At 40.4% G+C, this 25,791-nt stretch overlaps 1 protein-coding gene across 1 annotated transcript in view; it reads right to left on the reverse strand.

Moving 5' to 3' along the window:
* The window catches only part of LOC126095433 (lachesin-like), a gene marked incomplete at its 5' end in the record, with an annotated part of 731,549 nt that overhangs the window by 134,016 nt on the left and 571,742 nt on the right, over positions 1-25,791 (reverse strand). The window lies entirely within an intron of this gene.

Raw genomic sequence — 25,791 nt, forward strand, 5'->3', positions numbered from 1 at the left:
CCATTTTTAAGCATTTCCGCTCTAGAGAAACAGACTTGTGTCATTTGACATGTTCTAGATGTCTACAGAACCAGTCAGCTGACTCACGCTTCTGAATTACGAAGTCTATGCTACTTGGAGGGTTGGGCACCCCGAAACACCTGTCGAGCTGCTACTCCTTTCGAAGTAAAGAGTTGGTTTTGTATTAGATTTCTTTTTAAAACAAATGTTGAGTATAGTCTATTGAAGTAACTTGTAAAAGTCACATTTCCACACTGCTAGATATTAGAACTGTAGCAAATAATGAAATTGTACATACAAAGTACAAAGAAAATTGTGAAAATAAATGATAAAATTTGTAGGTAATTTAGGAGACTACAGAATGCGGAAGTTGCACTGAAGAGCCAACGAAACTGGTACACCTACTTAATATAGTGTAGGGCCCCGCAAGCACGCAGAAGTGCCGCAAGACGACGTGGCATGAACTCGGCCAACGTCGGAACTACTGCTGGAGGGAATTGACACCATGAATCCTGCTGGACAGTCCATAAATCCTTAATAGCACGAGGGGGTGGAGATCTCTTCTGAACAGCATGTTGCAAGGGATCAGATATGTTCAATAATTTTCGTGTCTGGAAAGTCTGGTGGCCAGCGGAGGTGTTTAAACTAAGAAGAGTGTTCCTGGGGCCACTGTGTAGCACTACTGTACGTGTGGGGTGTCGCATTGTCCTGCTGGAATTGCCCATGTCCGTCGGAATGCAAAATGGATATGAATGGATGCAGGTGAGCAGACAGGATGCTTACGTACGTGTCACCTGTCACAGTCGTATCTAGACGTATCAGGGATCACATATCACTCTAAGTGCACACGTCCCACACCATTACCGAGCCTCCAGCTTCAATATTCCCCTGCTGACATGCAGGGTCCATGGGGTAATGAGGTTGTCTCTATACCCGTACACGTTCATGCACCAGATACAATTTGAAACAAGACCTTACTCTTGTACCAGCTTGAATGCATGAGCTGTTACGCTGGCTGTACGATAGTTCTCTTGCGGTCGTCGGAATTGTGTGGATGACAGTACTCTGACAATCTGATGGTAAGTCGCCAGTCTCATAAATTCAACATAACATCTCGAATATGCCCTTGGTTCCCACTTCCGCTGCGGATGTTGGGAATGCCGAAGGAAAGTTACCTGCCCCTTGAGCCTTTTTGATCTTAGGTCTTCCAAAGATGTTTGAAACTCTGCGTCTAATACAGATCTTCGATACTGATTCCCGTTCCTCCTCCTATCACGTCAACACATAAATCCTCTGCTCTTTTTCCCACGTTTAACAGTGGAATTCGCACTGAACTCACAGTGTTGCCACCCTTACTTTTAATTTCACCAAAGGCTATTTTGACTTTTGTGCATGCTGAGTCAGTCTTCAAATTTTTCGTGCAAATATTTCGCCTTAGTTTCCTTATACTTCCTGTTTATTTCATTCCTAAATGATACTGCGGTATTTTAGGCTCTCTCTGAACATTTCTCTACTCCTTTGTCTCTCCGATCAATTGAAGCATTTCTTCTTAACCAAGGTTTGTCCGTAGTTATCTTCCTTGTACCTATGTTCGTCTGTCCAGTACCATGATTGCCGTTTTTAGAGATATCTCCTCGTCTTTGACTGAACTCTCCAGCGGGATGTTACTTATTGGATCCACATCCTTAGAGAACTTTAGAGACGGTGCATCATTCTTCAGTACTTCACTGAGGAATGATTGGCCGTGTTTGATGTTCCCTACTGATACTTCCACACGATTCTACTAAACTTCAGTCTACCCTTCATCAACACTAAATTGTCATCAGAGTACGCATCTGCTCCCGAGTATGCCTTACAATACGATGTCTCATTTCGGAATCTCTGTCTGACCATAATCCAGCTGGTATCTCCTCGTGTTTCCGGGCCATTTCCAGGTATACTTCCTATTGTGATATTTTAACAAAAGATTCGCTGGTATTGGTTCAACTCAATTAGTCTTCCTCCTCTCGCATTCCTACTACCCAGTCTTTATTGTCCCGAAAGCTCTCTTCTATTCCTTCCCTACAATCGTGTTCCAATCCCTCATGAGTAATAGATTAGCATACCACTACATACTTAATTACCATTTCATCTTCTGCTTGCGACGTCGCCATGTACACCTGAACCACTGTCGTCAGCGTTGGTTTGCCGTCAGGTCTGATTAAAGCAACCCTATCATTGAACTCTTCACAGTAACTCATTCTTTGTGCTGTATTCCTGTTCATAAAGAATCCTCTCTTTGTACCATTTCCTTATGATGGTCTTACCGGAAATCCTTATCTTCTTATGTAAGTCGACTCTTTCAAAGAAAAAGACAGCAACCAGCCTTAATTAACAATGCTATTTATTTAATTAAATGGTCCCGTAACCGGTTTTGAACTGACAGGTTCATCTTCAGGCGGCTCTTCACAAGATGGACATTTGTTTGAAGTTTACATAAACTTTTTGCTCTTTATTCTACCTTTTCGTGAAAGATTCTTGTTGTAGGTGGTGCCCTACGGTTGAAAAAACGTCAGAAACCACGTATTTAAACGTAACTACCCTTTACAACAAGAGAACACAATGTAAACAAATATTTAAGACTGCACACACACACACACACACACACACACACACACACCGAAAAGTTTTTTCCGTATGAAGTCAACACATTCAGCAACCACTTCCTCAGGAAATGTTACGTAAACGATATTTTGTAAGAATTGTGGTACACAGTGAACACATTATTGATGAGAAACAAATATATGTTACGACAGTAGAAATTATATTAACTTATAACATCTATTTGAAAGTTTGCATAAATTTAGCAAATGTATTTATGTGAGACTGATCAGGCTGCTATGTTTTAGTGTCGTGTTTTGTTGGATTACTTTTATTGAATTAATGGCGGCATGTTGTTGTGAAAAGGAGCAATGTTTATTTGTGTTTTAAATTGCGGTATATGTGAGTGAAGTTTTGTAGAAACGCTATGTGGGCTAACTCTGTCTGTTCATTGAGGAGATGACGCTGTGATTTGCGTTAATGTATATATACTTCTATCCATTCGAGAAGATTCATATGGCTACCTTTCTCAGCATGATGCATTATTTGGATTTGGTTTTCAATGCTTTTTACTGCATGCATGTTGAGAGTCGTGTGCATTGCTAATGTAGATTTTGACAAGTTGTTCAAATGAATGGCACATAAATGTTCTTTGAACATAATCTCAAAGATTCTCCCAGTTTGTACTACGAATGAACAAAAGGAGGGGCAATTCTGTCAACTGATTTTATATATACATGATCTTTGTGTTGCAGGTTGTTATTCCTTAAGCTGTGAATGGCTAGCTACTGACGTTTATAATTCATGTGGAAGTTATATTTGTGTTTGTGTTTTTAAACATATTTATTTTGTAAGATATCCTTCTTAAAAAAGGAGCTGAGACATATGTTCTGTTGCTGTCTACCGTCTTTTGTGTTAACTGCATAGGTGTCTGATATGAAGCTTTGTTGTTTGATGTTTTTTTGGATTTTTTGTGATAGTTCATCAATCGTGTGAGAGTGAAATCCATTGTTTGAAGCTATGGTTTTGATTATATTAATTTACGTTTTTCAGCTTGTTTAAGAGGAATTTTATGTCGTCGATTCAATGTGGACGTAAAATCTGTCATTTTATGCTGGTCTTGATGGAAAAGTGAGCTATTGATGTACACATCTATGACTGTTCCTAAATTCTGTAAACTTCAAAACTGTGTTTCTGGCTTTTGCTGCTGATTTTTGATTATAAGAAATTGGTGCTGTTACTAGATTCATGCTCAACACTAAATTTAAAATTATTATGCATGCTGCTCGGCTTTGTTGCTAATGTGTCAATTTCCTCATTCGTATTGTACCATGGAAAAGAATAATGGTGTCATCCATGTACCGTTTTAGTAGATGATTTTGTTGTTGATGTGACAGTTAGCTTTGAAAAAGTTTACTCTGAGTGGTTTACATAAATCTCTGCTAACTACCCAGCTACACTATTACACACTCCCAACCCATAGTTCTATTCGTATATTTTGTTATTAAAACTGAAGTTGTTATCTGACAGCACCAATGTAAGTAACTCAATGAGATCATAGATTTCTGCCATGCTCAGTTTCTTACGTTCCTGATCATATTTATGGTGTTCAAAAAATGGCTCTGTGCACCATTGGACTTAACTTCTGAGGACATCAGTCCCCCCTAGAACTTAGAACTACTTAAACCTAACTAACCTAAGGACATCACACACACATCCATGCCCGAGGCAGGATTCGAACCTGCAACCGCAGCGGTCACGCGGTTCCAGACTGTAGAGCCTAGAACCGCACGGCCACTTCTGCCGGCTCGTGAATACAAGGCAGCAACATTCCAACAAGTAACGAGGGGTTTTCGACGTACGTACTACAATGTGTCTGATCGTTATGAAGGATAGTTACATTGTGTCTGATCGTTATGGAGGATAGTTACTTTAAAATAAGTCTTTACTAACATCGATTTTTTAACGTAGACTACAACAATCCCAAGACTCTTTCACCAGAAGTGGGAACAAAGTGCGTAAAACTAATATAAACTTTGTCCACATGTGCCTCTTGTGAAGAGCCGTCTGAACATGAGCCTGTCGGTTCGAAACCAGTTACGGCGCCATTTTCTTAAATAAACATCATTATAAATAGTGGATGGTTGCTGTCATTATCTTTGAATGAATCAGCCTATATTTTGTCCACAGTCATAGCCTCAAAATGTCAATTTGCGACAAAATATCCCTATCTCTTATTCATTTCTCTTCAAGGAGCTACGGTATACCTTGACTAACCATTTTCATTTCCGTTTTCCGATTTTCTAGCTTCCCTACCACGTAAAAACTTCTGACATTCCACCCTTGGAGTAGTACAAAGTTACACTCTCGTTGATTATTTCATCTTTTTCTCACTATCACTTAGCTGTCCCCTCCCAGAAATCGAAATGGGACACCAATCAGGAAGTTAAAATATGTGCACTTATTAGAAGGATGAGCCCACACCCATCTATATTCCTGGCAGCGAATTTAAGCTCCAAACAGACCAGTAGTGATAAATGAAGAATGTATTTTAGTAACTTGGTGGAGACGATTTTTGTCTTTGAATTTATGGAGTCAGTGGTGCTGCTCAGACGAAATCAACTGTCTTACGTAAAAGTGTAAACACCAATCACGGATTGTGGAGGATTACGAGGAAGCACTAGGAGAGACCTATGATCTTGAGACACGTGATGAGTATGTCTAGCTGTTATAGCCAAGAGATGATGCTGATGATGGTACTGATTCTTCCTTCAAGCAGCTCCTCATTTAGCCTCACGATTCTGAGTGAACCCCATTCCAAACCCTCCTTTCGATCCAAGGAGGCATCGGGAATCGAACACTTCTACAGTGAAGGCAGTGACATTAACAGTGCAGCTACGGAGACAGTCTTGTCCTAATGTAGAACATAATTTCTTGCGTATTTTGATGCTTGTTGGTATGAATTTTGTCGTAACTTGCCACTGCCTTTTACAATGACGCTCTTCAGTTGGTAGATGTTATGTACACATTTTTCTTACCTGTGAAGTAAGCTCCAGTAATTTTCCTTCTCTCTCGACTAAGAATGAAAATTTTACTCAGTATTATTTTTAACCTTTAACTGTGCTGGTGGGGCCTGTAAAACCACATGATATTTTGTTTTATAATACTACTCGAGTTAAACACCAGGTATCGTTGAGGATTTTCGTGATCTTGGTATACATTATAATTTAACCGTTGCAGAAAGTGGTGTACATTGTTGCTGCTCAAAGGTGATACATCGCAACTTTTAATCGTTTGGGTTCCACCAGCATGCATGTGTAAGATGTTTTTCTGTTACTAGTTAAGTAAATCTTTCAAAATGTTAACTTTAGTTTGATGATTTATCTCGGTATAAATATTTAGCCAGCTGCTTTTTTTTTAATTTTAGATGCAATTTTTTGTACCATTAACAAGTTTCCAAGGCACTGCAGGTTGATTATCAGATGGAGGTGTTACAGGTACATTATATCGAGGACCAAGTGTAACTGGTGACGCTGTGGTGATGTGGATCGGGTGTGCAAATGTAGTATTTAGCAGCACTTGGCTTCACAGCTATTCACTGAGTGAAACCACTGGATGTAAATAAAATGAATATGTATACAATAAATCTTTGGCCTGAGATGCACAACACTACAAAATAAATATTTACAAATACAGATAATGTGTTTAACAGAATCCTGCTAACTGCATTTGCTTTCCTGTATCGATAATATACAAGGAATATGGCTTACAAAGGTACACGAAAGATAAACAGTGAACTGTTTACTGTGTAATGAAAGAGTGAATGAGTTACACAATGAATGAGTCACAGAATATAATAGTTGTTACAAGACTGAAAGACCTGATTTATGCAGGAGGATCAATATTTCTTATTATTACCTTTCTTAGTGTTTTGGCTCGAGGAAGTCTTGGAAATTTTGGAAGAAAGAGTTCTATTATTGATTCTGTTTGTTTGTTAAGCACTTTTTGAAGTGACTGTAAATGTAAATCTCTAATTGTTCAAGGGGTAAATCTGTAACGCTATTCCAGCATTGTGTAGAACAGAAAGCTTGTCACTGATATCACTAACAGAGTGTTTGTGATGAGCAACGTGTGATGAAAAGCTGGACTTATCTAAGTTTTCAAGTCGAAGGGAATCCATATATTTTTTCTAGTGGATTAAAAAATTTCTGCCTGTTTGTCCTATACAGAAGCAAGAACTTGAACACATCAGCACAGATAAGGGCTAAGGAAATCCGTGTAAACAGTCTTAAATAATTAATCGTTGTTGTTGTTGAGAGATATGATTTGATATAAAATAATTAAGTTTCATTTACTTTTTTTTACTACTGTCGGGAGTTCACTTGATTGTATGAGTTCCTTTTGTGAGAAATAAAAGGGAATTTTTGCTTTATATTAGATCGGTCAAGACGGAGAATATTGAAGATACGATGCGATGACTGAGTCTAAACCGAAGAAGTAATTAGATCAGGAGACACAAATGACCACTAGAAACTGTAACTCAATAATTCCACTATTCATCTTAGTTCACCACTCCGGTGGAGGGAAAAATGAGAGAAGGAGGACAATCGAGAGAGAAGTTCACAGTTGAAGTTAAGGTTGCAGGAGGCACGAGATTACGAAAAGTATAACAAACAAAAGAAGAAAAGACATGCAGGGAATGCAGAGTGAACGTTCAGGGAATATTAATTGCATCTGTCGTTCACCTGCTGTTCATAAGACTAGCTTAAAGTTGTAATGATGTAGTTACAATCTATTTTTTATTCTCTGCAATAACACTAATTTCAGAAATAAGTGACAAGAATATTTAATTTAAAATTGTTACTGAGTGATGGGAGAATGACAACACATGGGGAAAAGTTATACTATTAATATTTTTGAAAAAAACATATTTCATGCTAAGAACTTCTGAAGTGCCACCTAGCTTCGAGTTAGGGGTATGTAGTACACAGATGACTCTTGTGGTTTAGATGCAGAACAATCACCTAAGAGGCAGGGAAACTGCAACATGCATCAGTCTGTGAGGAGCAGCATGAAACTGAATCATGCATCATCAGCCTTCTATCCAGACTGACATGTTTATATTTGGGCCAAGTGAGGACCTCACGACTGACATATTTTAAAGAGCTGTTGGGGAGTTAATATTACCGCCACAGGTAATAGATAATGATACTCATGATATCATCTGATTTTCAGTTCAGTGATCAATAGCTCATGGATAGAGTGAATACGTATGATAGTGCAGATATTTACTTGCAATAAATTGCAGTGAGTCACCATTACCTGAGAAGGCCGTGGCAGAGTCATCCAATGTCATGCAGAGCAGATAAGAGTTGATGAGGCGCTGAGCTGACAGTGTAAGGTGTCAGGCAAATCCAACACCTTCCATTAAAACCCTGACATGATAAGCAAATCCAGTAGTATGTCACATAGCTCCGAATAAATCGTGACATTAAATTAACCAAAGTAGTACGAGCAACGAGTGAGCAAATGGAATACCACAGACTAACACAAGAATGCCTAAATGCATGTCATACCTTCCCACCATGAGACAGACGCAGTTCCGAGGGGAGAAACGAGAACAGAAGCCGAGAGCAGAACCGTGTTAAGCTGGAGGGCCCTACGATAAGGGACGGACGGACACCCACGTCGCCAGCTAACCGCTAGGACCACACCACCTGCAAGTTTTAGCGTGAGACTTTTTCGCGTCTCTGTTACGTCAGGACCACCCCCCAGCCAATGTTAAAAGCTAGAGCCCTCCAGAAGAACAGTATAGATCTTACGATAACACAAAAAGGGCTACACCACCCGCAAGTTTTAGCATGAGACTTTTTCGCGTCTCTGTTACGTCAGGACCACCCCCAGCCCATGTTAAAAGATAGAGCCCTCCAGAAGAACAGTATAGATCTTACGATAACGCTAAAAGGACCACACCAGATGCAAGTTTTAGCATGAGACTTTTTCGCGTCTCTGTTACGTTGCAAACTTTAAAAACATTTCCCCACCACGAAAAGTATAATGTTTCTCATTGGATAGACAGAATTTTTGTAGGCGGAGCTTAAGGTTAACACTGAGACCCTGATTGGTCAGATGAAAACACAGCCAGATAGTTTTTTTTTTAAACCAACTTCGGTAAATTGTAGTAAGGGTAAGTTAGGACAGGTTGCTTCGGAGACAGCGAGCTGGACGGAGCTGTGCCGGCCATCGCCCCCTGACGAACACCGACAAGGTAATGAAGGCACGCGATGCCGCATAACAGCGCATAAAGCTTCACTGAGAACTGCAGAAGTCTCATCTGTTACACCCCCTTTTTGCGTAATACTAGTGTCGATCGTCAATTAAAGCTCATGGTGTTCACATTTGCCACTTGAAGGAAAAATCTGAAACGCGATGATTTTTCTGTTATATAGTTATTGAGAAGTCACATCAGCCTCTGTAATTTACGACAAGTTAGATAAGTAATTAAAGATAATTGAGGGTCACTCTAGACCATTTTGATAGTTTTCTCTCTTGTGAAACTTAATTTAAACCTAGATTATAGATGTGATATGGCATAGGTCATCCTTCGATCCAGTGTAGAACTTGGAAACCCACTCAGGGAATATTCGTTCACATTTTTGTTGAACGCAGTTGTTTTATACCATCCTGTATTAAAACATTTCCTTTTATCAATAGTGCAATTTATAAACAATGTTTTGTGAGTAGAATAAAATTTCCAATGGTAAAATTAACTGCTTTTTCGACGTTATTTTACCAGCTAACTAAAAATAGGAAAGCCTTGAACCCCTTCCACTAAATTTAGTTAGTATTAAGATTCTTTTACAGGGAGTGCAGTGGAGCTGACGCTGAAATCATTAAGTATTTGGTTATATCATCGCTAGTCTCACTGAACTCTTCTGAATTCTACATGTCATGTGTGGTCTGACGTCTCCTTACCATCAACAGGTCCCAGGTTCAAACTAGTCAATTCCCTAAAAAAACACGCTCAGAGCGTCGTTGCGTGAAAGTGGTAGGGACACACGATATAGAACAAACAGACACCACGCAGAATTTTAGAACAGAACCGAGGTGCATGACCAGCAGTTTTTCTCAAACAATTTTACAGAACCTGTTCAGTAACAAAAATTGATTTCTACAATACTTGTAGTTTTAGATGACAGCCTCATTGTGTAGTGCCCCTCATCTCGCTAATGGCCACACTTTTTGTGATATTCACATTTAAGTAAGACAATGCACGAAATTCTACTACTTACCAATGAAATTCTACAAATTGCCGAATTTTCCATTTGGTTCACATTACGCCACATGTTACTTTTTACAAAATTAAGCTAACAATTTGAACTTTTCTTTAGTCCTGTGAGGAGGACTCTGTCTCCCTACAACTTCGATAAAATGAATTTTACGTTGTGTGTTCTTCCAGTCGCATATTCCTCATACTTAGTAAACCAAGAGATAATGAATCCAGATTTTGGCAAATGATAGCACATAAAATGGATAGTATTTTGCCATATGGTCAACAACGGAACCTTCTTATCTATCGCGATATAACAGAAGCTACAGTTTTTATTCTATTGTTTTTAAGCCAGTACCGCAATTTCTGAAGAGTCATCGACAACTAATGAAAAGAGAATTTTCTAAAATGAAAAACATGAAATTCCTCCTCTTATATGACTTTAAACTGACACTCTGGAGTTTTATGTAAGTTATTGGCCTCTCTGATCGTCAATTGCTTGGTTAATAAAACATCCAGTTTCAGGATTATCTCGCAATAGTCACTGCAAGGTGATTTTGTGCAAATTGTAGTGTGTTTTAGCAAAAGTAGCAAAATTAATCATGTCAAGAAGAGAAATGTAGCCCTTACTGATAACTAATAATGCTTTTTCAAATGAGAAAAGACTAATATTTCAGACAACAATAAATGACCAATTCTCTTATAGTTATGGCAGGAATCCTGTAAAACACTATATTTTTAATAGTGAACAACTGAGACTAGAACATACCAAATCCTGGAGCTCTTACCACACACTTCGATGACTTACTGTAACTTCCCAGCAATTCGTCAAAGAAAATATGACTAATGAATTAAGATACATTTGTAGTATATCCTCTCCTTCACTCTGCAAGAGATAAGTAAGGAAAGATTATACACTATCTGCTGCAGGTTTTTCATATGTCAAAGATAACTGAAGTGCAGATATAAAATCCTTTGATAAGTTCCAGTCCCAGTTGTTCACCATTAAAAATATGATGAGTTACAGGATTCTGCCAAAACTGCAACAGAATTGTCGATTTGTTCTTGTCTGGAAAGTTAATCTTTTCTTATTTGAGGAAGAATTATCATTTACGGATATTGGTTAATTTCTCTCGTTGACAGGTACAGTCTTACTTTTTTGCCAAAACGCAGTACTCGTATAATTTGCACAACTCCATCTTACAGTAGCTATTGCGATGGACGCCTCAACAGAAATGCTTATTAAAATGGTAAATGGCGATCAGAGAGGTCAATAACTTACGGAAAATTTCATTGTGGCGGTAAAAGTAATGATGAAGTTTCAGTTTTTCGTACCAGCAGTTCTCGATTCGTTAGCTGTCGAAGACTTAAAAAATTTCGGTACTGATTTGAAAATAAATAAATAAATAAAGACAATAGCTTCTGCTACATCGTCGTAGATGAGAAAGTTTTCAGTTCAACCATTGGCAAAATACTATCCTCTTTAAATTCTACTACTCATAACAAATGTCGTTTCTATGTCTCGAATGGCTTACAAGAGATTATGAACTTTATGAATATTTCATTATAATACAAGTGCATTCGAAAGTGAATGCCCTACATAAAATCCATTTTCTTAAGATTGGAGATAGATAGAGACCTCCTCTCAAATGTAAAGAAGAAGTAACATATGGTGTAATATACACGAAACTAAAAATCATAGGAACCTCTATTTACCAATGCAAATTTCCAGAATTTAGCACAGTGTCTTGTTTAAATGTATCACAATAACTATGACCATTAGCGAGATGATGGGCACTTTACCACACAGTTGATATCTAAAGCTTCCAGTGACACAGAAATCTTTTTTTTTTGTGTTACTGAATGTATTCTGTAAAATAGTTTGAGAAAGATTGCAGGGCATGCATCTTGACTCCGTAAGCATAGCACCTCACCAACTCTGGCCCTCACCGCATGACATCACACAGCCACACCATGGGCTTCTCTTTAGGTAACGTTGAGTGAGTGCAGTTTCCTGTTATAAATTTCTGTGTGCAGCTGATGACTTTCATTTACTCTTTAGTTTTTCTTTTTAGTATTCTTTGGAGCTTAGTAGCACATGGAACAGTGGACCGTTATTGTAGTATGCAGAAGCGAATTCTAGTGCTCCAGTTATGACTTTTATACTGCCAACTCAGAATTTTTAGGGGATTTTTATTTTAGCCCCCCTAGAACGGCGGCTCACCTGAGACAAACAATAAAAACCTTAGAGTTCGGGAATCAAACCGTTTTTAATTTTCAGCACCAAATTAAGTTTTTTGGGTAGGTAGCTGCCGCAATGTTCTGTATGGCTCCATCTTAATTAGGCGCTTATAGAGAAACTATATACTTTCCACAGGAACCCGACACTGTTATTCCATGAACATTCCAATTTTTTGATTTGCATATCAGATAAAGGTCTTAACTAGTGCAACTTCATGTATTAAAGGAATTGATATGCCGCGAATAACAAGAGTGATTTTTTAATGCATGTGTTTAAATACTCAGTTACTTGTGTTGTAGATTCTGTTCAATATCTTGACTAAACGAGTTACTGCCACCATTAATCAAATCAAAAAAATGTTCAAATGTGTGTAAGATCTTATGGGACTCAACTGCTAAGGTTATCAGTTCCTAAGCTTACACACTACTTAACCTAAATTATCCTAAGGACAAACACACACACCTATGCCCGAGGGAGGACTCGAACTTCCGCCGGGACCACCATTAATCGACGGCACTTACATTTGTAGGCCATAAAGCAGGGTTGTCTAGAATGATCCTGTTCTTGATAAAAACAGGACAGTTGTAGTACTAAGTAGCATGAAATGCTGATGTTAATGGTAATGTGAGCATGGAGCTTAATAGCAGCTTACTACAGTATATCAAAAGACAAAGAGTGAAAGTGTTCCAAATTAAAGTATATTGCAGTGTACATGGGGCCTCTCAAACCCATCTTTTGCGTAAATAAACATTTTCACCCCATGATCGCTTTATATTTCAGTGTCATTGTGCTACACTTCATCAAGGTCATAACCGAATATGTCCTTGTAAGAATGAGCGCTGAGAATAGCTTGTGGAAAGCTACAGGAAGGAGTACAGATTCTTGACCATCTATCGAGACATGAAGGATTTCTGTGTAGGGTTTGTCAATCGATAAAACCTATAGTATATGATAATTTACGTACAGAAACTAAATTGTAATTCATGTCTGCTGTAAGGGCAACATAGCAGAAATATGCAAAGAATAGAAATTTATTGCTAACTAGGCTGTCAGCAATCATAACATTGAACCACTTGTTTGCTGCATAGCACAGGAAAATACATACGTATATTTTTTTATTATCTATCTATCTAATTCTTTTATATCGATTCCCTCTATTCATAGAATACGTCGTGTTTTTGACATATTTTGAAGTTGTTACAGGTTGTAACTGATTACGTAGATACCACACCAGACCAACAATAACAATAACATTCATAACAATAATAATTAATTAATGGTAAATAAATAATAATGACGCTGTTTGTGGATAAATAAATGTATGTCTATAGACTCAAATTATATAGCACGTTATCGTTCAGCCTCATACGCAAAAATCAGTTTTTTTGTCTTTTAAAACTCTTAGGAAAGATTCGCAACATTGTACAGTTCATTCATGCACCCTGTAATATACCGATACGCTCCCGCCCGTCCTTTCACTAATTAAGCGGAGTACCATGACGTCACTGCAGGTTGTACGTGGCACAGTTCAGGAGAAACATACGAAACGCGCTACCACTCACCGATTGCCGTGTAACACCATTCAGCCCGCCCTCAATCCCCCGCCTCCCTCACTCTTCCCCCTGCTACTCCCGTGACCCACCATAACAGTCCCTCAAGTTGCCAGAGACAGTTGCCACCGAGCTTCCAACTCCACCGGTTTACAATCTAATTGCCGTATAAATTTCCAGAGCCCGGAGCGACAAATAACGCAATCTACGGGCGTGATAAAAAGTTTTACAGCCCCGCCGTGACGAAGGCGGTCCTAGCCTATTTATTGCGTTATCGGGCAGCGCCGCCATTAACGACCCGGCCGCGGCCAGTGTCTCGCGAACTCCTCTCGCCGGGCCACAGCCCCGGGCGCCGGCCGATAACATTCGATAATGGGGGAGCGCGCATTATTTTTCATCCGTGGCCCTCCAGCCTCGCACCGCGGGGCGAGGAACACTTATTGCAGGAAATTAAATTACGTGATCCGATAAACTAGCGCTAGGTAAATTAAGTAAATCGCATTTCGTGTACGTGATCCCACCATGGTTTTTTTTTATTTTTATTCCCGCGAGATAAAAAGATCATTGATTGTGTGACCTGGAGAGGTGCGAAGTCCTGGAGAAGTGAATTAAGGCAGTGAGTTCGTGTGGAATTTCCAGTCAGTCGCTGCACTTTCATTTAGAGGTCCTGATTAACTGAGAATGAGCCCACTCAGGAATGGATATTTAAGCCGTCTGTATCTGAAAGCTCATATAACGGTGCCTGTGGCTGGCAGTCGAAAGGAGAAAAGACTGGGGTCTGACATCCCGTCGCCGGCAGGGTCATTAGAGACGGAGTACAAGCTCGAGCTACGAGAGAAAGGTGGACATGTCGTCATCTTTATCTACATGACTACTATGGAAATCAAATTTACGTGTTTGACAGAGCACTCACAGAACTACTTTCAGACTGTTCGACCATTCAATTCTCGAATAGCACTTAGGGTAAGTGAGCACGAGAATACTTCCGTGCGAGCTCTGAATTATTTATTTAGGATGGTCAGTTCTCCCTGTGTAGGTGGGGGACAGCAAAATATTTTCGCATTCGGAGGAGATAGCTGGCCACTGAAATTCTGTGAATGCATTTGCGCCAATGATTCTAACCCCAAATCGCGTATCATATTCGTGACACTCTGTTTCGCGAAAATATGCAACGGGCTGTCATTCTCTGAAATACTGAGATGTCCTCCGTCAATCCTATCTGAAAGGGCCCGTACTGCACAACACTACCCCAGAACAGTCCGCCCCCGGGAGCTGAGTGGATTTGCCGGCACGGCAACTCAGCGTGTTCGGTCAGAGGGTTAGCTGCCCTCTGTAATTAAAAAAAAATGGGTTAATGAATCAACGACGAACTCAAACAGGTGTCTCGCGACGTCCGCCCCGAGCAAATACAACGAACTAAAAAGCGAACAAAATAAGAATAAAAAGAAAAAAGTGGTCATATCAACATAATGTCAATCCTAAGCGCCCGGGTTCGATTCCCGACTGGGTCGGAGATTTTCTCCGCTCAGGGACTGAGTGTTGTGCTGTCCTAATGATCATCATTTCATCCCCATCGACGCCCAAGTTGCGAAAGTGACGTCAAATCGAAAGACTTACACCCGGCGAACGGTACACCCGACGGGAGTCCCTAGTCACATGATATTTATTTTTACCCCAAAACAGGATAGCTTTAGCAGAATTGTTCATTCTTCTAAGTGATAGGGCCGCTATTATTTTATATATACATAAATGATCTGCCACTGTGAGCAGCAATCTACGGTTGCTTCCTGATGACGTTGTGGTATTCGGGAAGATTCGTCGTTGAGTGACTGTAAGAACATACAGGATGACTTAGATGTACTTTGTACTTTGTGTGATGAATGGCAGCCACTTCTACATATAGAATGTAAGTTAATCCAGATAAGTAGGAGAAATAAACCCGTAACGTTCGATTACTCAGTCACGTTGCTTAAGCCTAGAACATTGAAGGAGGGGGGTTCGGGGAAGTGTTACCTTGCTGCTAAGCCATCTTAAATCTTACGACTCAACATTTCATCCAAAGGAAGTCATAATTTACAGTTTAACCACTACTTATCTCCAATTATAAGGTCTCCAACGGCGCAGCACATAAAAAATGAGTACAAACTGTCCTGTTTTACACCCTATACTGATAATACCACATTGGCGGGAAACCCATATTATTAACAACTGCATTCGTAAATTTTACGATGGTTTAGTAATCTAGCCCTTAGGTTCGCAAATTATTTTTTTGTCACCCATTGACCCAGGTGTGGTATAAAAGAACACTATATTTAAATAACCATAAAAATTGCATTCAGCAGTTTCAGTGGAACAGTTCAGTTTGGCATCTAAAGGGTTACATTAATGTCACGTAAAAATATATACAAACATGCTTTAAACATCATTTTTACGGAAAGACACATTTAAACGGAAACTGCACAAATGAACATAATATTACGTATAATGTTAATGCTATGAAACCTCAAATACCCTGCATTCTGAATTTTACTTTTGCTACATTTTTATTGTTTATTATACATGTAATAGTATAAACGTAAGAAACTCCCACAAAGCATTCAAAAAATTAAATCTACACTAGCACATTTTACGTTTCTTCGTTTCCTTCTTGCAGTGGGCGAACACTGGTGCGCACCGGCTCCATAGTACGACGACGTCGCAAACATCTGAGGCGATACAGCTCACGTTTCAGCGGGTCATCATACAGGTAGGTGGTGGAGCTTTGGAGATTAATTAGGAGAACAATACTTTCCAGTCATATTTCAGGTGGCGCCTCTCTTCAGCAAAATAATGCATCAGCCTATAGCTGATGAACTGTTTGAGCAACACTCCATAAACATGAGAGTCCCACTGCCCTCACTTCCCCTCCCCTCTTGCTCCTCCTTCTCCGGTTACCTGACCTCGACCTACTTAGTACGGCTGAGGCGCCAACAAGCGATACGTACGCAACTTGCGGCCTGATCTTTATGAGCTGCGATTGGCAAATAGACAGTCAAGGTTCATGATGGCTACCCAAACGCTTTTGGTTTTTAGTGCACGTTTATGCCACGACATATCGCTGTCGCCATCAGCTCGATAGGGAGAACAGTAGCATGTACCTACTAGGTAGGTCTAACTCATTTTCTCATAAGAATTAATTATCAGCGCCCACTTAATTATTTAAGCTGTGTATTCCTGTTCAAAATCTCCGTGATGGTAGTCAATGTAGAAATGAGTGAAGTTTATCTTACATTTAGAACGATATTGTGAAAACAACAAAGGGAGCAAGTTTATGCTAATTAGCATATTCATGTACATCCCTACCGCATTTAAAACTAAATCATGATACATCAATAAATGTCGCCTTGCGGTATGTGGTGGAGGGACTACCACAGATCATAGCTCTTTCCTCTTAGCCATACACTCCGATACTACTGCTTATTAAGACCTTTATCAGGCGTACGACTCTCTCCAGCACACAGCAGAGATTGTTTTAAACTCTCTCACGGTAATTTTAATGATAAACACTAACTATAAAGTAATTTTACTATCATGAACATAAAAAAATTCAATAACTTAAAACACTTTTAAAAAACTATTTTTAACATTTTACGTAATGTTCCATATTTTGAAACTGTTTGGCTGAATAGTGAACAGCTGGAGTGTTGCCAGACTGCCCTCTCAGTTCTGCAGAAGGAAATATCAGGAAAGAGAAAAAATAACGCCAGGAGACAGTGCACTCCGAGCAATAGTGTATAAGTATATCGTTCTTCAGCTAGCTGTCTGCTCGCTGTCACTACTGAATCAGACACCGTGTTCTGATGCGCTTGGTTCTACATCTACGTGATTGCTCTGCTATTCACAATAGAGTGCATGGCAGAGGGTTCAATGAACCACTTTCAAGCTGTCTCTCTACCGTTCCACTCTCGAATGGCACGCGGGAAAAACGAGCACTTAAATTTTTCTCTGCGAGCCCTGATTTCTCTTATTTTATCGTAATGATCATTTCTCTCTATTTAGGTGGGTGCCAACAGAATGTTTTCGCGATCGGAGGAAAAAACTGGTGATGGTAACTTCATGATAAGATCCCGTCTCAACGAAAAACGCCTTTGTTTTAATGATTGCCACTCCAATTCACGTATCATGTCTGTGGCACTAATACAAAACGAGCTATCCTTCTTTGTACTTTTTCGATGTCATCGGTCAGTCCCACCTGATGCGGATTCCACACCGCACAGCAGTACTCCAGAATAGGGCGGCAAGCGTAGTTTAAACAGTCTCTTTAGTAGACCTGTTGCACCTTCTAAGTGTTCTGCCAATGAATCGCAGTCTTTGGTTTGCTCTACCCATAATATTATCTATGTGATCGTCCCAATTTAGGTTGTTTGTAATTGTAATCCCTAAGTATTTAGTTGAATTTACAGCACTCAGATTTGTGTGACGTATTGCGTAATCGAAATTTAGCTGATTTCTTTTAGTACTCATGTGAATAACTTCACACTTTTCCTTATTCAAGGTCAATTGCCACTTTTCGCGCCATACAGATATCTTATCTAAGTCATTTTGCAAGTCGTTTTGATCATCTCATGACTTTGCAAGACGGTAAATGACAGTATCATCTGCAAACAATCTAAGACGGCTACTCAGATTGTCTCCTATACCGTTAATATAGATTAGGAACCATAGAGGGCCTATAATACTTCCTTGGAGAACGCCAGATATTACTTCTGTTTTACTCGATGGCTTTCCGTCTACGAACTGTGACCTTTCCGTCTACGAACTGTGACCTTTCTGACACGAAATCACGAATCCTGTCCTACAACTGAAGTGATACTCCGTAGGCACATAGTTTGCTTAGAAGACGCTTGAGAGGAACGTTGTCGAAAGTCTTCTGGAAATCTAAAAATATGGAAGAAATTTGACAGCCCCGGTCAATACCACTCATTACTTCAAGAGTATAAAGAGCTAGTTGTGTTTCGCAACAACGATTTTTTCTGAATCTGTGCTGACTATGTGTCAATAAATCGTTTTCTTCGAGGTACTTCATAATGTTCGAATACAGTATATGTTCCAAAACCCTACTGAAAATCGACGTTAGTGATATAGGCCTGTAATTCAGCGGATTACTCCTACTTGTATTAGTGTGACTTGACCAGTTTTCCAGTCTTTAGATACGGATCTTTCTGTGAGCGAGTGGTTGTATATAATTGCTAAATATGGAGCCGTTTTATCAGCATACTCTGAGAGGAACCTGACTGGTATACAATCTGGACCGGAGGCCTTGCCTTTATTAAGTGATTTAAGTTGCTTCGTTACTCCGAGGATATCTACTTCTATGTTTCTCATCTTGGCAATTGTTCTTGACTGGAATTCAGGAATATTTACTTCGTCTTCTTTGGTGAAAGAGTTTCGGAAAACCGTGTTTAATAACTCTGATTTAGTGGCACTGACATCAGTGACTTCACCGCTTTTATCGCGCAGTGAAGGTACTGATTGCGTCTTGCCACTGGTGTGCTTTATGTATGACCAGAATCTTTTTGGCGTTTCTGCCAGATTTGATTGTGGAAATTATTAAAAGCATCTCGCATTGAAGTACGCGCCATATCTACTGTCACTGAATGTGGCTTTCACTGAACTTGCAAGAAATGGACAAAAATGTGGAAACACCAAGAGGCACAACATATTATCATGCGTAATACGGTAAAGGGAAACCAGTGAAGTTCAAAACAGCCTAGAGTCACCTACACGTCCTGTACGGTTTTCAACGAACCTCCTGCAAAGGAATGGCAAGTTCATTTAACGATGATGGAGGTGGATCACGATCAAGCGCCGTTCTCTCCGAAGTCGACCACACGCGCTCAGTAACTATGAGGTCTGGTAACTGCGGTGGGCAAGGGGGATGCGACAATCCGCGTGCTCACGAAAGCAAGCCTGAACGATGTCGTCTAGGAACACAGCATCACCATTGAGGAACAAAGCTTGTACCATGGGAATCAGCCAAAATGGTCACATAATCCTTGACAGTAATGTGATCTTGTAGAGTAATCATTTAGCACACGGAATAACACGATATGGCTGCCCAAACCAATATCAAAACCCTGCCATATTTCACTCCCGGGGGCTAAACTTAGCCAGAAGTTGGAAACACCGTGAAAAAGACTCATTCGACCAAATTTCATACTTTCGTTGGTCCACAGGTCAGGTTTTACGTCTCCGGCACTATGTTTTTCTGTTACAGGCATTTGCATGACTGATACATGGTTTTGGAATTACTGTTCATCCTGATATTCGCAGGTAATGGAGTTACCTTCGCAAGTGCGACATTCACATCTTCAGTGGCTTTTGCAGCTATTGGCCTCTTAGTTTTCGTTGCAATCCTCTTAAATGACTGTCACGTTCATTCAAAACATACTTTCGCCTATGTTGTGATTTAGCTCATGACGTTTTTCCACTTCCGCTGCATGCAGTACTAATTTCGACACGATGCCTCTGAAACACCGAACACTTCGACTACCTTGCTTACGTACACATCCACCATACGTGCGCCAGCAATAGGCCAAACCTTTGAATTCACTTAGCTCCAACATAATGCACTCCCAGTTACAAAGAACACAGTTCTGACGACAAATGAAACTTGAACGTGCTGTGGACATTACACAGGAGCAGTTAGTGGTCAGATACAACAGCACAAACCACAGGCTTAGCTAGCATCTGTATTCACATTCAGGCATGCGTTAGAGATTTACCACTTATTTCTCTTGGGGGTCATTGAAAGATAACATATAATTCTTATAGCGAATATTTGCTGTAAATTTAATGAAAAAGTAGTATGCGGAGATTCAAACCAGACGTGTAACACCTGACAGATACATGGAGGATTTTAGCGAAACTTTATTTATTTTTTAAACAATCAGGTAAGTTGGCACGCTTGTGAAATTATATGCTAATTGGCAGTTACAAGAAAATATAATTTACTCAACAGTGATAAAACTGACATTCACTGAGGTGAGAAAAGTCACGATATAGCGATATGCACATATACAGATAGCAAAATCACGTACTCAAGGCATGAAACGTTACGGAATTCACTACTCTTAGATCCACAATGTCAAGAGTGTGTCGAGATTACCAAATTTCAGGCATTATCTCTCACCTCGGACAACACAGTGGCCCATGGCGTTCACTTAACGACTGAAACAAGCGGCGCTAGCGTAGAGTTGTCAGTGCTAACAGACAAGGAATACTGCGTGAAATAACAGCAGAAATCAACGTAGGACGTACGACGAATGTGTCTGTTAGGACAGTGCCTCGAAATGTGGCGTTAACGAGCTATGGTAGCAGACGGCCCATGATAATGCTTTTTATAACAACAGATGACAGACGTTAAGGCCTTTGCTAATAGCACGACATCGCCTTAAGCGCCTCTCCTGGACTCGTGACCTTGTAGGTTGGACTCCAGACGACTGGAAAACCGTGACATGGTCAGAAGAACACCCATTCTAGTTTGTAACAGCTGATCGTAGGGTTCAAGTGTGACGTAGACCCCTCGAAGCCATGGACCTAAGTTGTCAAAAAGGCATTGTGCAGACTGGTGGTGACTTATGGTGTGAAGTGGGTCCTCTGATCCAACGGAACCGACCATTGACTGTAAAATGGTTGTGTACGGATACCTGAAGACCATTTACAGCTGTTCATGGACTTCATCTTTTCAAACAACGATAAGGTTTTTATGGATTACAATCCACCATGTCACCGAGGGACAACTGTTCGCGACTGGCTTGAGATGAACATTTTGGATAACTCGAGCAAATGATTTGCCTACCCCGATCACCCGATATGAAACCCGTCGAACATTTATGGGACATAATCGAGAGGTATTTCGTGCATAGTATCTTCACCGGTAACACTTCCGCAATTATGGACGACTGTAGAGGCAGCATGGGCCAATATTTCTGCAGGGGACAGCCAAAGACTCGTTGAGAACAGGCCATGTCGAGTTGGTGTACTACGCTAGGCAAAAGGAGGTCCGACACGGTATTAGGAGATATCCTATGCCTTTTTTGTCACCTCACTGCTACTGCTCACACGGTTTTTCGTTGATGCAATTCGGCTCTCATATCTGTAATATTAAACCGTTCGCAACAGAGACAATATTGAGTAACGTACTCCCTGACACGGAAAAGTAGACGAGAAGGGGTTGCGAGACTCATGCTGCTCCCTAGTTTTCTGACAAAATGAATATGTTCGCATCTGTGAGAATACCACGACAAACGGAGTGTTTAGCTTCACCAGAATAATGAGAACTCAATATTACACGAGGCGTCCAACAAGGAGGTTCTGCATCACTGAAATTATTCCCAATAAGGAAATGTTTATTTTACAGTAACGCTTTTGCATTGCCATATTATAAGTTACCTGCTTTGGCTGCCTGGCGGTAGGAATAAAGTATAATCTGTCAGATTACTTGGGAAATAGTTGAATCGCTATATATAAAAGAAAGGTTCCCAAGGCAGAACACACTGTCATGAAATAGGTGTGGGACGCACTGTGGCTGTACATCCATTACAATTTTATCTGAATCATTTTCTATTAAATATGAAGAGAAGGTCTACTTCACAAGCTACAGAGGATAATGATTTGATTTATGGCCTGCAACAGAAACGACTTGGCTTTTAGTTCAAGTTTCTGACGATAGCGCTCCGATAGTTTGCTTGAATGATCGTCGGCAAGCATATATCAGTTTTACTGTACCAGAATCAAATATACTCAAATAATTCGGAATTCAGCATTCAAATTCTTACACTGCGATAGTAAATGGGTTAGGGAATCGTTATTTAGAGTTCCGTAATTATCATTCGTATTTCGAAACGGTACATCAGACCATCAACATTAAATAACACAAAACTGGCTCCTGCTAATAATTTACCGTGAAACAATGTTGTATTAGCGAAACGTACATGTCATCATTTTTATATACGAGCGTGGCCAATACCGCTAGCATTATCCGGGTACTGGGACTAGGGGCATATAAAAATAGCACGTTCGCTTACATATTCTGTGAATCACTCAGGACAAACACTCCCTTATAGTTCTGCGGCATGCAGGGATTTGAAACGATACCAGCAAAGGGGAAGTTGTAAGTTCTCGAAAACTGTTATGTTTCAGAAAACACTGAGTTTAAACATTTCCTACTATTGCACACAACTGATTAATAAATGCGTGAGGGAATCCCATTCCACCACTGGTATTACAGATGCCGACGGATTGTCTGAAGGCCATGTGGCCGTTCATCACTGCACTATCACAAACAAACCAACTAAAATTCCGATACTTGTTGCCCTACCGTTCGTACTGTACCCATAATTTGAGTGACTGAAAGTCCATCTAACATAATTATCTTCATCCAGTAAAATCCGTGCTGTGGTACACTTTACCCCAGCGATCGTACAAAGGTACGAAGACTCCGAATTTCTAATTCGGCAATATAAAAGCAGACTATAGATTGCAAACCCATGTGAAGTGCGTTAGTTTGCGTTGATTATTCCCATAAACTGTGAAACGGTTTATTGCAAAAGTGTTAGTTAAGCGCGCCCAACGGTTCAGTACGCAATGCAATGGCACAAATAAATTAAAAGTTCTGATCCACACACATCTCTATACTGAAACATCGACTAATATCTAATCGCTGAAAGAAAAATTATTAAGCAACCTAACAGCGCAGTAAAGTAAGAATTCGAATATCTTCATCATACCAAATAAAGAGTGGAGCGTATCTGTGCATCTGTATTTTGTAACATACCTATCAAGTAAGTTACAAAATTGACATTGTAACATTTGTAAGAAATTGTATCGTCGAATTGCAGCATAGCGAGTTTGCTTTCATAAGCTATATTAGCGGTGCTAAAGCCTAAAATACACAGTTGAACGCTGTGGACTATTCGCCAAAACGGTTTTACGTTAACTTATAAAGGGGTTATCACTCTTTCGGTTTACCAGTTTTAGTTATGATTTTTTTCATTACTTTAAGGATCAATAGTCTGAAACTAATAAAGTATACATAATTAGGCTTTTGAGTTTTAATTAATCATGTTTGACTTTCTTAAAAACAAATATTTAACTATTTATTCATTTGTGAAGTAATCGGACGCTTCAGGCTGTTTTATACATGGAAGAACCATTATGTAAAGGGTAAGAGGAAAGGTAGGAGGGGTGTCACAACCACTAAAATAAACTGGAAGTGGGTGAGACATGCAGACAGCTGAATGAATCGAAGCTGAACCACTGAATTTCTGTGCCGGACACCTCGAGAAAAGCGACTACACCGTGACAGGTGGGTGGATGACATTATAGACTGAAGCGACAAACGTCATGATAACTCCCCACATCATGTCGCTCTGCGTTTTGCTCAGTGTAGGCCAGCAGCTCGAAGTCCCATGCAGAAATATTGACTATGCTGCCTCTTTAACTGTCCGTAATTGCGAAAGTCTTGACGGCGCAGGATTTTCTGCACGAAGTGACCTCTTGACTATGTCAAGTAAATGTTCAATCGGGTTCACGTCGGGCGTTCTGAGTGGCCAAATTGTTTGCTGGAACTGTCTGCAATGGTCTACAAACTAACCGCGAACAGCTGACATGGTGCATGGTCATCCATAGAAATTCCATCGTCGTTTGGGTAGATGAGGTCCGTGGATTGCTGAATATGCTCTCCAAGCCTAGCCAAACATCATCATTTCCAGTCAAAGATCGGTTCAGTTGGGCAACAGCTCAGCCCAGACTATTATGGAGCCACAACCAGCTTGCACATTGCATTACTGAGAACATAGGTCCATGGCTCCTTCGAAGTCTGTGCCGCACTAGACCCCTATCATCAGCTCTTACCAACTGAAATCGGGACTCGCGTGAACATTCCATGGTTTCCCAGTCGTCTAAGGCCCAAAAGGTATGGTCATGACCCCAGGAGAGGTGCCGCAGACGACGATATGCTGTTAGCAAAGTCACTCGCGCCGGTCGTCTGCTGTCATTGACCATTAAGGCAAAATTTTGCCGCACTGTCCAACGTCCCATGTTGATTCCTGCGGTTATTTCATGCAGTCTGCTTGTGCGTTAGCATTAACAACTCTACGCAAGCGACACTGCTCTCGGTCGTTAAGCCATCGGTCACTGCAATCTCCGTGGTGAGAGGTAATGCCTGAAGTTTGGTATTATCGGCATGTTCTTGACACTGTGGATCTCGGAATATCGAATTCTCCAACTAAGTCTAGAATGGAATGTCCCATGCGTTTAGCTCCAACTGCTATTCTGCTTTCAAAGTCTGTTACTTGCCATCGAGCAGCCATAATAAACCATTTCAAGTGAATCACTATAGTACAAATAACATCTCCGCCATGTACGCGATACCACCAACATTTGTATATGGGCATATCAATATCCCATGCTTTCCGTCATTTCTGTGTAATACGTACAGCCATTAAAATTGCTACACCAAGAAGAAATGCAGATGATAAACGGGTATTCATTGGACAAATATATTATACTAGAACAGACATGCGATTACATTTTCACGCAATTTAGGTGCATAGATCCTGAGAAATCAGTACCCAGAACAACAACCTCTGGCCGTAACAACGGCCTTGATACGCCTGGGCATTGAGTCAAACAGAGCTTGGATGGCGTGTACAGGTACAGCTGACCATGCAGCTTCAACACGATACCACAGTTCATCAAGAGTAGTGACTGGCGTATTGTGACGAGCCAGTTGCTCGGCCATCATTCACCAGACGTTTTCAATTGGTGAGAGATCTGGAGAATGTGCTGGCCAGGGCGGCAGTCGAACATCTTCTGTATCCAGAAAGGCCCGTACAGGACCTGCAACTTGCGGTCGTGCATTTTCCTGCTGAAATGCAGGGTTTCGCAGGGATCGAATGAAGGGTAGAGCCACGGGTCGTAACACATCTGAAATGTAACGTCCACTGTTCAAAGTGCCGTCAATGCGAACAAGAGGTGACCGAAACGTGTAACCAATGGCACCACATACCATCACGCCAGTATGGCGATGGCGAATACACGCTTCCAGTGTGCCAAACACGGATGCGACCATCATGATGCTGTAAACAGAACCTGGATTCATCCGA

The sequence above is a fragment of the Schistocerca cancellata genome, chromosome 8, assembly GCF_023864275.1.
Source record: "Schistocerca cancellata isolate TAMUIC-IGC-003103 chromosome 8, iqSchCanc2.1, whole genome shotgun sequence".
Taxonomy (NCBI): domain Eukaryota; kingdom Metazoa; phylum Arthropoda; class Insecta; order Orthoptera; family Acrididae; genus Schistocerca; species Schistocerca cancellata.